Raw genomic sequence first — 14,220 nt, forward strand, 5'->3', positions numbered from 1 at the left:
GAGAAGCAAGAACTGCATGCATTACAGAGAGAAGAGTGGTATTTACTACACTGGCATTTGAATTTTCAGAAAAAAAAAGTACTTCAGCTTTTCTGCTGGAGAATAAGAATACTATTGTAAGTGCTGTGCTTATGGACACAGTGTATCTCGAGCTTAAGAAATCAATGCTTCTAAGTGTCTCAAGTGGAAACAATGTGGAGTTTAAAAAGAAGACTTGCATAATGTGAAAATGAACTGAATTTTCAGTAATTTCTCTTTGTTAAACTAACACTGCCAATCTTTTTTTTGCTCAACTGATGCTTAATCTTAATTTGAAAATATTGTTTTAAAACTTTGCACTTTCACTTCTTGTGTACTACAATTTGTGAGAAGATGGAAGCACGATGAAAATTTGTATTTAACAATAATTCAGAACAAGGTCACTATGTTTTTTCTGTCTTCTGTTAAATTAGGCTTTAACAACTACTTTGGAGGCTATTTGTGAATATTTGGATGTAGAGGTTAAATGTTTCATAAAACATAATATGTCTGTCTTTGTATCACCAAGTATTGGGCTGTTGTCTGCAATTACTAGTGAGAAATATGGCACTTATATATCAAACTTACCCAAAGTTCTAACTGAATAGTGTTACGAGTTTTGGAGAGCTTTTAATAGCATGGAAATAGTGACTCTAAAGCACATTAATAACATTTGTTCTTGTTTTTCAACGAATGTCAAAGGGCTTGTTTGGTTGAGTATTCTAAAACAGTTTCCCAGGGAAATACTAATGCTAGACAATCACTGTTTTGACATCTTTCTCATACAACTTGATATCTTGCAACTGTGATGATCCACTTAAACTGTGGAAGAGTGAGCTGTGCTGAAACACTGGAGAGAAACAGTGTGCTGGGACTTTGTTTAAAAACAGCTTCATTTTCTTGCTATCTTGATATATCTTCTTTTTTTTTAACCTCCAGCCCCTAACAGCTTAATATTGCTTTTTCAATACTTTGATTAGTTTTCTGAATTTTACTGTAAAGATAAAAACTAGGAATGTGTGAAGGAAGAGTTTTCTACTGGAGGAAAACATAGCTTTATCATGATCATCTATGGAATGGTTAGAAAAACTCCCCACCTTGCTGTGTTAGCAAAAATTGTGAATTCAGACTCTTAAATCTGAAGTTTCTAAGTAACAGCACTGAGTGATGGAACAGTGATAGAAGATACTGATGCAACTGGAAGCAGCTGTAAGTAAATAGAGCTAGGCTGGAGATCCGTGGCTATCCCAGTGTAATGTTCTGGCTTGGAAACGGAGAGCAGTTGGGTGGAAGCCAGCCTATCAAAGATCAGCTGGACCTTACTGTACCAAAGAAATATGCTTTCCCTCTAATTTTGCACATATCTCAAGATTTTGCCAGCCTGGGCAAAAAGCCTCTAAGTAAGCGGAGAGGCTTTAAGAGCCTGTTTGAAACAGGTGGGAAATATTTTTATCTAATTTCTAAGTATGGTAATTGTGTAATACCAACAGATAACTTGTTAGATTTTTTTAAAATTTATTTTTGATAATTTATCTACACTCAGTTGTATCTGGACTTCCTCTCTGCCACCTCCTACCTTTTCTTCCACTCCCCTGCCCCCATTATTTCTACCCTGTATGAATCCTCAAAAGAATAGATATACTTAGTCTATCAACCCCCAAATTCATGTTATCATTTGCGTCAGACAATGTTTCCATTGAGGCATGTGGGTTGTAGATGAGTGTGTGTATATAGATGTGGGCTTATTTTGTGAACAGATCAATAGTTCTCTTTATTTCCATTATTCTACCTTATGAATATTGACATGCTCATTCCATCTGGGAAAACCTTATGGAAGATTTTCAAGACTTTTGTTTTAAGATGCTGTTTCTTCATCAGAAATCCCATTCCCACCATAATATTTTGTATAATAGGTACAGAAATAATTTATTTTAAGAGTGTAGAGTGCATAGGGGCATTACTTATTATCAAGGCAATGTTGCTTGTGACTAAATTGATAAAAGAAAGGAGCAAATAATGTTGATTTTTGGTATATTTTTTTAGTTTAAACACATTCATTTCTTTTGTTGTAGTCCACTGAGACAAAGAGTTTAGTATTGCAAAAAAACCCCAGGTAAATAAGTGTGAGCTTAAAGACAGGAAGCAATATTTTGGCTCAGTCTTGGCTTCCAAGATGAATAAACCCTTGTTTTGGAATATTGAGCATCATGTAGCAGCAAGAGTTCACAGCGCATGACTTGGACATAGTGAAAGATGCCTTGATTAACATGCTTATTTATACATGGTTGCCGTGAGTACTATATAACAGCATAGCAAAAAATTGAATTCTAAGATCACAAAATGCATAAGAATTCAGTAAGATTAAAAAAAGAGGTAATGGAGCCTTCTTGTAGCAGACCTGTGCTCCTGAAGTGTCATTAAATGTCCCTCCAATGTTGAAGAGTACTGTCATCTCCTAGCAATGAACTTTCAGTCCATGTTATAATTCTGACAAAACAAGTGCTTTTTAAAAAAAACTTCATTCTGAGTTTATAAAGGCTTCACTTCAAGTAAATCATATAGCAATACAGCCCTTTAATAGCATTGGAACTAGCAGTGAATATGAATTATTCCTGAAAGCAAACCACTGAGCTCCAGAAGCATGCCATGTCTAGTTCAGGGCACATGGCTATTCTGCAATTTTACTGTGACTGTTAACTTCCAAAGTAAATGATGTCTTTATCTTATGTATTCATCAAGGCTTTGTGCTGTGTCTAGCTTATAGAATTTGGCTTTGCTGCTTCCATTCATCTACTTGTCAGGCAATGTCTAGTACAAGGATAATTGATAAAGAAGTGTGAACTCAACTGAATAAGATATATAGAGTGGCCATGCTTTGAAAAATGTGTACAATGTTATTTATTAATAATAAATATGTTTTGAGAATGATTTGTCACTCTGGATGACAGATGACATTTCTCAGTTGTTGCTGTGAGGAAAGTTGTTACAGCTATGTGATGCAGGATCATAGAATACCTTAGGTTGGAAAAGACCTCTAGGATCATTGAGGCCAAACATTTTCCCAACACTGCCAAGTCTATGACAAAACCATGATCCTAAACATCTAAACATCTTTTAAATACCTCTGGGGATGGTGACTTCACCTCTTCCCTCAGCAACCTGTTCCAGTGTTTCATAATCCTTTTGGTGATTTTTTTTTTAATAATCCAATCCAAATCTCCCCTGGTGCAGCTTGAGGATAACACCCAACTTTGTGTTATCACAAACACACTGAGGGTGCTCTCAATCCCCTCATCCAGATTATGGACTGACCCCAATACTGAGCCATGTGTAATACCAGTTTTGACTGGTGGGCGACTGGATTTAATTCCATTCACCACTCTTTTGGCATGTTCATCCAGACCAGCTGCTTTATGTTAATTAATGGGCAGCAGTCATTATTTTAATATAGATGTAGTACAGGATTTTGTATGTCAGATTGCTTGTGACCTTCATAGAACAGACTCTGCTTTGAAAATTATATAAAGGCAAAAAGATGTGTAAATTAGTTTACACAGTTCTAAATATTCCAATGATATTTAGAAAAGCATTAAAATGTTTTGCTGTAACTTAAGTTGCTTTAAGGTTTGAAAAAGATATGTAGTTTGAAATCCAAAGTATGCATTCAATCTTCTACTTCCAAAGTATATAGTTCCTCTTTGAGCAGCTGTCTGCTTGCTTTATTTCTTTATTAAAAATCCATGTTTTTGTAGCCACTTGCTTGTTAAAAAGCACACACACTGATTGGGAATTGAAATCTTTACTTAGTATTTTATCTCATTCCTAAAAGTTTTGATTAAATGGCTCTGCTTTAGAAATTACAGTGTTCTATTAGTAGAGGGCACAATGAGCTTTTGGCTGGTGGGTATTTCTCTTCTTATAATATTCTTCATGGTATGAATGAAACATAAGGCTTTTATGCTAAATCTCATCTTCTTGCTTGGCATAGAGAGCACTTTGGCACTTTAAGCACTTTGGTAAAGAGCGGCAAAAATATGCATTTGCTAACACTCTTTCTTCTTAAATTGGTAATGAGTTTCCTCTTCCTTTTGAAATACTCAAGATAACTTTATTGCCCTTAAGTTATCACTAGAATTTCTGGGGACAAAATTTCTGAGAAAATTTTCTGGCAATGTTAAAACTCCAAAATTTAATGCAGAACAAAACATTGAGAGAAGCTAAGCCCTTGCTCAAAATAAAGTCAAACCTAGTCTTTCTCATAGACATCCTGGTATTGTCAGAAAGCATTCATTTGTCCTGTTTTTTTCTAATGGATTGTTGGAATATGTGGAATGGATGTTGGGTGTAGGAGTATGTTGGGAAGAAGTGCAAAAAGGAGGTAAACACTGAAAGTATACAATCTGACCAAGCCAGAAAGAACACAGGCTTCTTTCTTGCTTAAATTCTGTTATTTAACCTTATAAAATAGCATTCAAGTTTTACAGTTGTTCAATCCTTTACCTTTTGTAACTATTTTGAAATTTGCCCCCATGGTATGCCTTTCGCATACCACTTTTGTAGCAGCTACTTTTACAGTTCTGAGTACCTTTTAGACTTCTTGGTTTGAATGTTAATGCTCATAGTTCTTTTTTATCAAATTATTTTATTCTTTAATTTGTTTTTAAAATTCATTGATTTGAGTATGCTGACTATGAATAGGCAGATATGTGAGTAAAACCAAGAAGAAATCTATGTCCAGAGGTAAATTAATGACTGTGATTATTTAACTCTGGGTTGTACAGAAAATGGAGCTCATCTAAAAAAAAAAATTGGGGATTTAAGTCTGAGAGAGTTTAATGCTGTGCTCAATGGCCTCGTGGTTACAAAGCAGTAATGAAATGCTTTGCCAAGGTTGTAGTCTTCAGTAAAATGAGCTCTTAAGATGTATGTTGCTGTCTCTATTGAAAATCTGCATTCAGTTTTTGCCAAAATAGAAAGCAAACTTGTTCTGAGCTAATGTTTATCTAATTGCTTTAGTTAGCCCCAAATACAATATTACAACAACACTCTTGGAAAAACTGTTTGATTATTCAGCTTGTGGGTTTTCTTAGCTCACCCTAATGTCCTTTGTTCTAGTTTAAACTCAGGTTTCTCTTTATTTATATTCCAGACTGAAAGAATATATAATTTGCATTCTCTAACAGAGATGTGTTGAAGACTTCCTTTTTTTTTACAGGCTGAGATGTATATTCTCTTTTCGCACAGATTGTGTCCTTGAAATCCTTTCAACATTCTTGCTCCAGTGGGTTAAGATCTCTCCAACTACTCCTTTGATTTGAGATGTGACACCTCAAACTGGATGTTATTGTTCTGATAGATTTGTTAATGGCTGGTAAAAAGGAAAAACTAACTTAGGTGTCCTCAAGATTGTATTTCACCTTTTGTACATTGTCAGGCTGATTGACTTTTCAGTCATGATACTTTACTTAAGGTTATCTTGGGATCCATTGTAACTTACGACTCTTAAGGGCTTTCACCGAGCCAATTGTGCTGAATTATTGTTATAAGACTAAAAGTTCCTCACATTTGCAATTTAAAAGAGATCTAATAGTTTGTGGGTTTTTTACTCTTCTGAAGACACTTCAGCTCCAGGTCCTTTTCCATTTTTGTCCTGTGAAAACAACTGAGGTTGGATGTAGAACAGACTTTCAGATATGTCTGTCATGAGTCATTACATTTAAGTGTGCTAAAGGAAGATAGTGTATATTTCCAAAATGTTATGCATGTTCCTTATAATGGCCTCATGAAAGACGTGACTGACTTTTATTTAGGTCTCAGACATGACCACATCAAGAGCTTGCTAAGATAGAGATGAGACTTTGGTTGTTTGTCCACATTTTAAACATGTTACTTGTTTCATAGAAGTAAACTAGACTTATTTGTCATGATAAAATTACTTTTATAATGATTTTTCACCTGATGTGTTTATCTTCTCCAAAGGTTTTATCATGTTTAAATAGTTGCTTCTGTATTTTTTATGAATTTAAGTTCATATGGCTGTCCTACAGTATCTTCATTGCTCCTAAACTTTTTTTTTAAGGGAGGAAATATTTATTCTTTTTCATTCACCTGGATGCTTACAATTTCCCACCGTGTTCACTAATTTTTATTGTTAATAACTTGGAGAATTCTTGGAAAAATATTGGAATAATAAATCCAAGCAGCTTTGGAAACATATGAAAGAATTCTCCAAGATGTCCTTCTACTACAGGGATTTTATCCTGCTGCCTCTGGTATTTACTTAGTCATCTCATTGCAAGTTATCTTTTTAATTAAAGCAGGCAGAAGAATGCTAACCTTTGCCCTTCTCAGGGTCTTCTTGTCCTGCAGTATTTTATACTCAGCTAAAATGTGCCTCAAGTTGAGGTAGAGGTTACATAAAATGACTTTGGGTACAAAATAAAAGTTCAATAGTAAGTCAGTAGTAGGTTTTTTTACAATCTTTGGTTAAAATTGCAGATATACCCTGAGATTGTCTTTGAGTTTTTGCTTCCTCCTTTTCTCACCAACAAGTTAATGGGGCAGTACCTGGTAGAGCTGCAAACACTGAATGCCTGCCACCCACAGAACATCATTACCTGCCACCCACAGTACAATCCTGCCACTAAAAGTGCAGCCCTGTTTGCTTCCAAGGCTTGGTTTCCTGCAGGAGGGGAATGATCTGTTGCAGATGGGCACCACAATGGGAGATTTCATTGCATTTCTGCCCTGCCATGTAAAGCAGATATTTGTGTTGTGTACGGGTAATGTCTAACACCTCTGTTAGTCTGGGTCTTTAGATGTAGTAGGAAAGTAATGGGATATGTAGATATCAGAAGTGTATATAGACCTTTACATTTTGAGAAAAATCAGATATTCAGATTAAAAAAAGTTAATACTGATCCCCTTCTTTAAGTCCCAGAAGAAAAGAAAATGTGTCCTCTGCTAATATGCAACTAATAACGTCTCAATTTGCAGCCAATTTACTTTTTTTCCCCCCTCCTTGATAGTGGAGGTTAAACTGGAATTCTGATTCATTCTTTCCTTCCTCAAGGTACTTTCATGGTAATTTTAATAGAGAAATGCTCAAGTGGGATTTCAAATACTCTTGATGGTGCTACTTAGAAACCACACAATTTGAGAGGGAAATCTCATAAACAGGATTTGAAATAAAAAAAACCAAAATACCTATTAGCCAAAGCACAGCACAAACAGGATGCAAACAGGAATCCACATAACTCTAATCCTTCCTATAGAAAGTGAACACAATTTAAGACCTTAATACTTTTTCACTGGTGGTTGTTTTTGTTGAGAGAAGCAATATCTCACTTCAGAGAATTTTGAATTCAGCAGAGACAAAATCTGAATTAATTACTGAGTTTGGTAATTAATTGTGTTGTGTAGTCATGGTTGTCTGCCAATGCTTAACTGTTTTCCCAGGTCTGTCCTTTCAAACTTGAATGCAACTGTCTTGCATGGAAATGGAATGGAAAGTGTTGTAAATGCCATAACCTAGAAATATGTGTATAATTAAAGGAGTAATTTATTATTAAAAGCATATTTTCTGTATTTCACTTTCACTATCAATATGGAAATGAAGAGAGCAATATATTTTTATAAAGCATTGTGCACTCATAGTCTAATGTTTATTTTTCACAGGTTCTTTCTGAAGTTACAGTCCCTTACTTAGAACAACTAGTAAATGCATTTGTGTTTTGGTTTTAAAGTGTCAACACAGACCCACACAAAGTTCCTACTTTGGTGGTTGAAAGTACAGCAAGGATTGCATTTCAGTTTGTAAGCGTTTTTCCTGGATCGAAAGTATTCAGTGTACACAGTGGAAAATGGGGTAACAGTTAATCTGTCCATCATTAATTGCAGGCATTTTCTAGCTCTTTCCATTTCAGTAATGCTTTTGAATATCTCATAGTATGGACTGTCCAAATGAAAAATCTTTTTCTGTTATTTGTAATCTGGATTTTTACCTCAAAAGATGATCTGACTCTTTGGTCGGGCCCATTTTAATTTTAGGTTTCTAGAAGAAACCTAGGTTCTGCAGTGAAATTTTGATTCCTTTGAGAAATACAGTTCTTGACACCTGCATTTGTGTTTCCAGAATAACATAGTGATCTGCCTAATGTGGCTTCATGTACTTTTTTGTTTCTGAACCCCTGTCCACTCCCTACCTCCCCCAAATTGGAGACTGCTTTGCATTATATTTGATATGCTTTGAGGCAAGCATGCTTCACTTGCTGGAGGCACGTCAATCCTATAAAACTCTTTGATGCTAAAAAATGATAGTAGTCTTTTCTTTATTTCCAAATGACAGCTTTAAAACCTGTAATTTTAAACCACCTGCTGTCAGAGTAAGTAGTAGTTTCACTACTACTTACAGGTCTGTTGATAGATTTTCTTTCATGTACATGTTTTGATACATTTTTCTTTCTTTTTCCATAGTAGTGGCCCAGGTTTTTGTAGCAACTTCCTGCCTAGTTAGCTTCACTATAATTAAATATCAAACATAAGATCATGGCTTATTGCTTTGTCTTTTCCTCTAGTATCTACTTTTACTGAGGTGCCAGGCACTCCTGAGCCAGGCTGACCAAAGAAAGGAGTGAATTTTGAAATAGAAATTAAATATGGGAGCTGATAAGTTTTAACTGGGATTAAAAAAAAATAAATTAAGAAGTCATCTCTTGTTATTTACAAATTAAACAGCACCTAAACATTTGGAATGGATTTGTTTGTATTTGGTAGTCCAGATTTAGACATGTCCTTCCCAGAAACTTCCCTTCCATATGAAGTAGATATTATAAATTCTGCCCATATATGTGTTAGTCTGGAAATGGGGACTGCTACTAGATAGAAATGTAATGTCCTGTGTCCAGACTCAAAATTATTTGATTTCCTTTGGGTTAAAACTCTGGTAGAAATGTGTATTTTATCCTTCAGGTCAAGGAAAGGACATGATGCTTTTGCATCCTGAGATGATCTGTTGGGGCTGGTAGTGATCCCAGTTCAGACACCACTGATACGAAGATGCAGAACACTTTTGGAAGAAGCTGTGAAACCATGATGGAGGATAATGAGCAGCTGCTGCAAGGAAATGGGTCTTAAAGGGAGGAAGAAAATTCTGAGTTTTATGATTTTTCATGCTAACATAAAATTTATTTTTTAGATAAAGCTCCATCTAATTCTCCATGTTTTTCTCCCTTATGTTCAGTAGTGTAGCACTTAAACAATGTAATGTGCAGCCCTTGGCTCTATTATTATTAAAATCAAACCCACAAACATGAGAGTTAAAAATCTTGTTCATGATGAAGTCTGATATGTCCTTGTCCTAATAAAAAAAAAAATTTTGTTTGTATGCTGCTTATAGAAGTAGATGAAAGCAAAATTTAAATGCCTGTCCAATCTAATCAGGCATGGTTTTGGATCTAACCGTTTGTAATTGATCTTTTTAACTCCAACATCATGACTAGATCATATTCAGAGAAACCTGGATTTGCCTCTAAAAAATCCACCCCAAAACAAGAAACCAACAACACAAAATCCAACCCCTAAAACCTAAAAAACTGCCTTATTTAAAATAGTGTTTCTACTACTCAAAAAACCACAGAGGGAAGCAACAGTATATTTTGTGCAGTAAAATAAATAATTTTTGATTATAACAAGAATATTTTGCTGAAAAATATTTTATTTTAAATTTCATATTTATGAAATTCAGAGCTATTTTTCTTCAGAAAAAGACATGCTGCTCTGATATTCAATTATATTTAAAGCTATTATGTCTAGTGTACACTTACTTGTAGACACATCTAGGTGCATTTATGATCATTCATAACTAAAGAAAATGCTAATTGCATTTGCAAAAGCTAATAAATATAATTTTTAAATTATCAAATAACTGCAGTTTTGCTCATGCTCCTGCTGGAAGTAGACATTTTTTTATTTTTATGTCTGTGCTTAGAGAAAATGCCTGCTTCCAGCTTATAGCTGCAGAGGGCATTGGGGAAAGCTTTTTTTGATTGCTAAAATGTGGCAGGACCAACATCTAAGTTACAAGGATGTGAGCAAAATAAGGGCAGTTAGCCCTGGTTGCTGTCTGTGGGGACACTCCCCAGCCTGGATCCCTGCAGCCTCTGGGGAAGTGCCCCTCAGCTGCTCCCCAGCCACTGCCAGCAGGAAAACAGCAAAGCAATCCCTACAGTGATGGAGAAATCTGCCCTGCTCACTGCGAAAAGGTGTAAGGAATTGAATAGTTACGTATTCCTTCCTGAGTCTCCCACTCCAGCAGCATTGTCAAAGCCAGCAGGATACACTTTATATGTTTAGCACTGAGATAAAAACAAGCAAAGTCTGATGAAAGTAAATCATAACCTGGAAAGGCTGATTCTTTGGTGTCCATCAAGGTCCTTGCAATATTTTTTGGATGTTATTAGAACCATCTTTCTTCTGTTTTTTCTTCTCCTGTCCTTATCATTTGCTTTTAGTAGGTTTCTAATCACTGTGTGCAATCAGTTCTTTGCCTTGTTAGACACTCCAACAAGCCTAGCATGCTGCCAGTCCTGTTTCTATCTTCTTCTGCATTTTGAATGATACAGGAGGACAAACAAATGGGTGATTTTCTGTGGTCAAATTGACCTGGTCTGGTGTAAGTTACTATTGGGTTAGCCTGCATACAGGTTGTAATTTCTTCTGTTACCAAGTTCCTTGTTGGTAGTTGTGTGCCTTAGTTATTTTGGAGCCTGAATTATGGTTCAAATCTGTACCTGTATATGCTCTAAGGTGTCATAACATAAAATTTATTTGGACAAAATATAAGGTCCAGTAGACAGCTAAGAGTGCAACAAAATTTCTCCCATTGTAATGTTTCAGTATTCATCAGTATCCTGTGATTCATTTCCTTCTGAGACAGGGACTGCACTTCTACCTGCAGGTAACTAATTTTCAGTATACTGCACAATCAAGGATGAGTGCATTGGGCAGATGTTTTTTTAAAGTTCCTCTCATGTGCTTTCAGTTTCCAGCTTTGGTGATGTTTTGAATCTTCAAATTAAATTTCAGTCTTTCAATTTGAAATGGAATACTGAATATTTTTTTTCATCCCTTTCCACCTAAAAATAGGTAAACTGGTGAGAATCTCACCTTGGGTGGTGGTCCCAAAGGCATCCTTGATGAGAATCCAAAAATTACCGGGGACTTGTTTTTGTTTTGAGTGTGTAGCTAATGAAATTATTTGGAAGAAGAGAAGCCAAAAAGAATGTAGCTGTAGATCTATACTTTATATTATAAATCTGCTAAACTGTAAGCTTACTGTACAACTAGGGTAACTATAAGACATGAGAATATATTAAAAATAAATAATTGGTGAGGCCTATTTTATGGTGAGAGCTTTCAGAGTCACTGGGAATTAACCAAATATCTCAAGCAACATCAGGTAGTGGACATTGCTGTGGAATTAGAGGAACCTGTAGCAGAAGGGCTATTTGGATAGGATAAGGAAAGGCTTACCTTGCAACTACTGCTAACAGAATAAAGATAAATAAATAAACAAATAAATGGTGTGTGTAGGGGTGTAGTTACCTGAATATGCTACCTCAGCATTCTTGAATAAGGAAAAAAAATTTAAAGTAATAAAAAAATAATTTTTCTCTCTGAAATGGGAAATGTTTGAGAGCTGCTGAAGACTAATGAGACCAGTTCTGAAATAAAATGTCAAAATGAAACATTATATTTGAGATTTATTTTTCCCCCTCATGTTTTCCTAGAAATGTAATTTTGGTGAGTGCAATATTGCTCAGGTCTTCCTTCTCTCATGCCTTCATAACTTCTCTGTTTGCAAGTTTGACACTCCCAGAGGACCTGCAGACAGCTGTTACTTTAAAGTGCAAGCAGCATCCGTGGAAACTGGCAATTGGATCTCTGTATTTATTTGCAAATACCTTATTGAGTGTTCAATCTGGATCTCATTAACCTAAAACGATTCCTTGGGGTAGCATAGGGGCTCTCAGGTGTCAGAACTATTGCATGAATAAAAGACGCAGCAGAAGAGGTCTGAGATAAGGGAGACCCCACAAAACGACAGAAAACTCTGGTCCTGGCCCTGTGACTGGGAGAACAAAATTACCAATTACCCGTACAAGTTTTAAATGTCTGAGCAGTCTGACTGTTTTGGCAGTCATGCCCCATCCCTACCTTGTGTACCCAGTTCTAGGGGGTGTGGCATTGGGCTGCAGGCTCTTTGGAAAGAGTCTTTCTTCTTCCCTGGTGTCTTTTGAAAGATGCAGTAAAGCACTTTTAAACTCATTGCAGAAAATTGTAAGTGACAGCTGAAACCCAGTTTCAACACATCAAATGCCCAGAAAAAAAAAGTGAATACTGTTGAATTGTACTGTTTATAGGGGTTCCAGCAATGGTTTTATTTCTAAAAGGTAAGACTGAACGTTGGCCCATCTGTCTGCTTTCTTAGTCACTGGTTTGTCTGTTTATTAGCAAGACACAGTATTGCAGTTGTATCAGGATTAGGTAGGAGGAGGAAAGAATTAGTTGGATGGGGGGTTTTTGTGTAGTCAGTTTTGGGGGGGTTTTTGTTCATTTTTTTTCCCTTGGGTTTCCAGAGAGTTGTGTTTTGGGCTGGTTGTTGTCTGTTGTTGTTGACTTTTTTTTGTTATTTTTTGCCTTATAATGATTAAGTGAAGAATTTTAAATTACCTTAAGCTGATTTTGGGTGCATTAATCCCAAAATGAGCCAATAAGGCATCAAGAGGTGATGATTTCAGAAGTTCATTTGTGGTCCCTAAATTCCTAAAGTGAACTGATTCATGGTGTTTGGGATGAGGATTGTATGTACATGGATGTGTGTAAATTGGAAACTGATTCCAGGCATCACAGGAAGCAACTTTTTCCACAGCAGAAAGTGATGAATAATTCAACAGTGGAAAACCATACAGGCAGACTATCACTGTTCCCCAGTCCAGCATGACAAGTTGAAAGAAGTGCCCACAGAAATGTAGGCCAAAAAAAAAAGGGCTACTAATTTGGTGTTTTCTTAATGTGCTGATTTTTCAGGGCTTGGTTATTGACCAACATGATTTATTATCCTGAATTTTACACTTCCCCAGTCTCAATAGATGCTTTTCATAATGGAGTTAGAAAAAATTAGGAGGACTGTGTTCTATTTGAGTGGATTTTGGAAAGAAAAAGAAAAAAAGAGGGTCCCTCCAGATGACTGATTAACTCATAGAACAATACAAGTGTAAATACCATTTTTTAGTGTACTGATATAACTGCTAAAATGTAGGCAGCTACTTCTTAGGGTTTTTTAATTATCTAAAATTTCATTTATTTTCAAGCCTGTATGGATATAAGTATTACAAAGGGAGGAAGGTTATGTACATTGCAGAGAGATGTTGGGAAATATTTTTCCATAAAGACATGTTTTGGCATCAAGTTTTACGATGAACTGATATATTTTCTGGTAAAGGGAGGAGAGTTTAACTGATCAAAACATGTCATTAATACTTTCTAAAAATACAGCACCTTATTAAAGTAAGAGCCATCATTCTGCATAAATCTCTGTAAATTTGAGTGTGCCATAGACTAACATGTTCTATATATCCCAAGAAATCCATCCTTTCTCATTCCAACCTTTCTACTGCAGAAAAAATGTGAGGATGCCAGGATGATCTAACTCCTACTGCTTCAAATCATTCTATGAAAAATGTGTTGTTTTTCTTTTTTAATCTTTTTGCTATATGACCATTCCCACCTGAGTGAGTTAGGAGCAAAGTGGGAGGGAAAGCAATAGAACTATTAAGGCAGCCATGCTTTTAAAGGAAGGAAAAACTAGAATCTTTTGCATCTCAGTTTTACCAACCTGCCAATTAAGTTTTAGTAATCCTTTCCTTCTCCTGCTTCCAACCATTTTCTGTAAGTACTGTGCAGCTGTGACTATAAGGTAGACGTAAATTTTTGGATGGTTTCTGAGGATTAGCTTTAGGTTTATCTGCCATTACATCATCTGTATGGCTCACTAGACCTCAGTCAGCCTTGTCTGCACTAAAGATGTGTGACTGATGCAGCTGGGCACACAGGTAGGTGACAGGATCAGAAGTGGTAACACAGCAGCAATAATGTTTCCTCTTGCTCTGGAGCTGGGCAAAGCTGTGCTCACACCTGCAG

Source organism: Molothrus aeneus, chromosome 1 (genome assembly GCF_037042795.1).
Source record: "Molothrus aeneus isolate 106 chromosome 1, BPBGC_Maene_1.0, whole genome shotgun sequence".
Taxonomy (NCBI): domain Eukaryota; kingdom Metazoa; phylum Chordata; class Aves; order Passeriformes; family Icteridae; genus Molothrus; species Molothrus aeneus.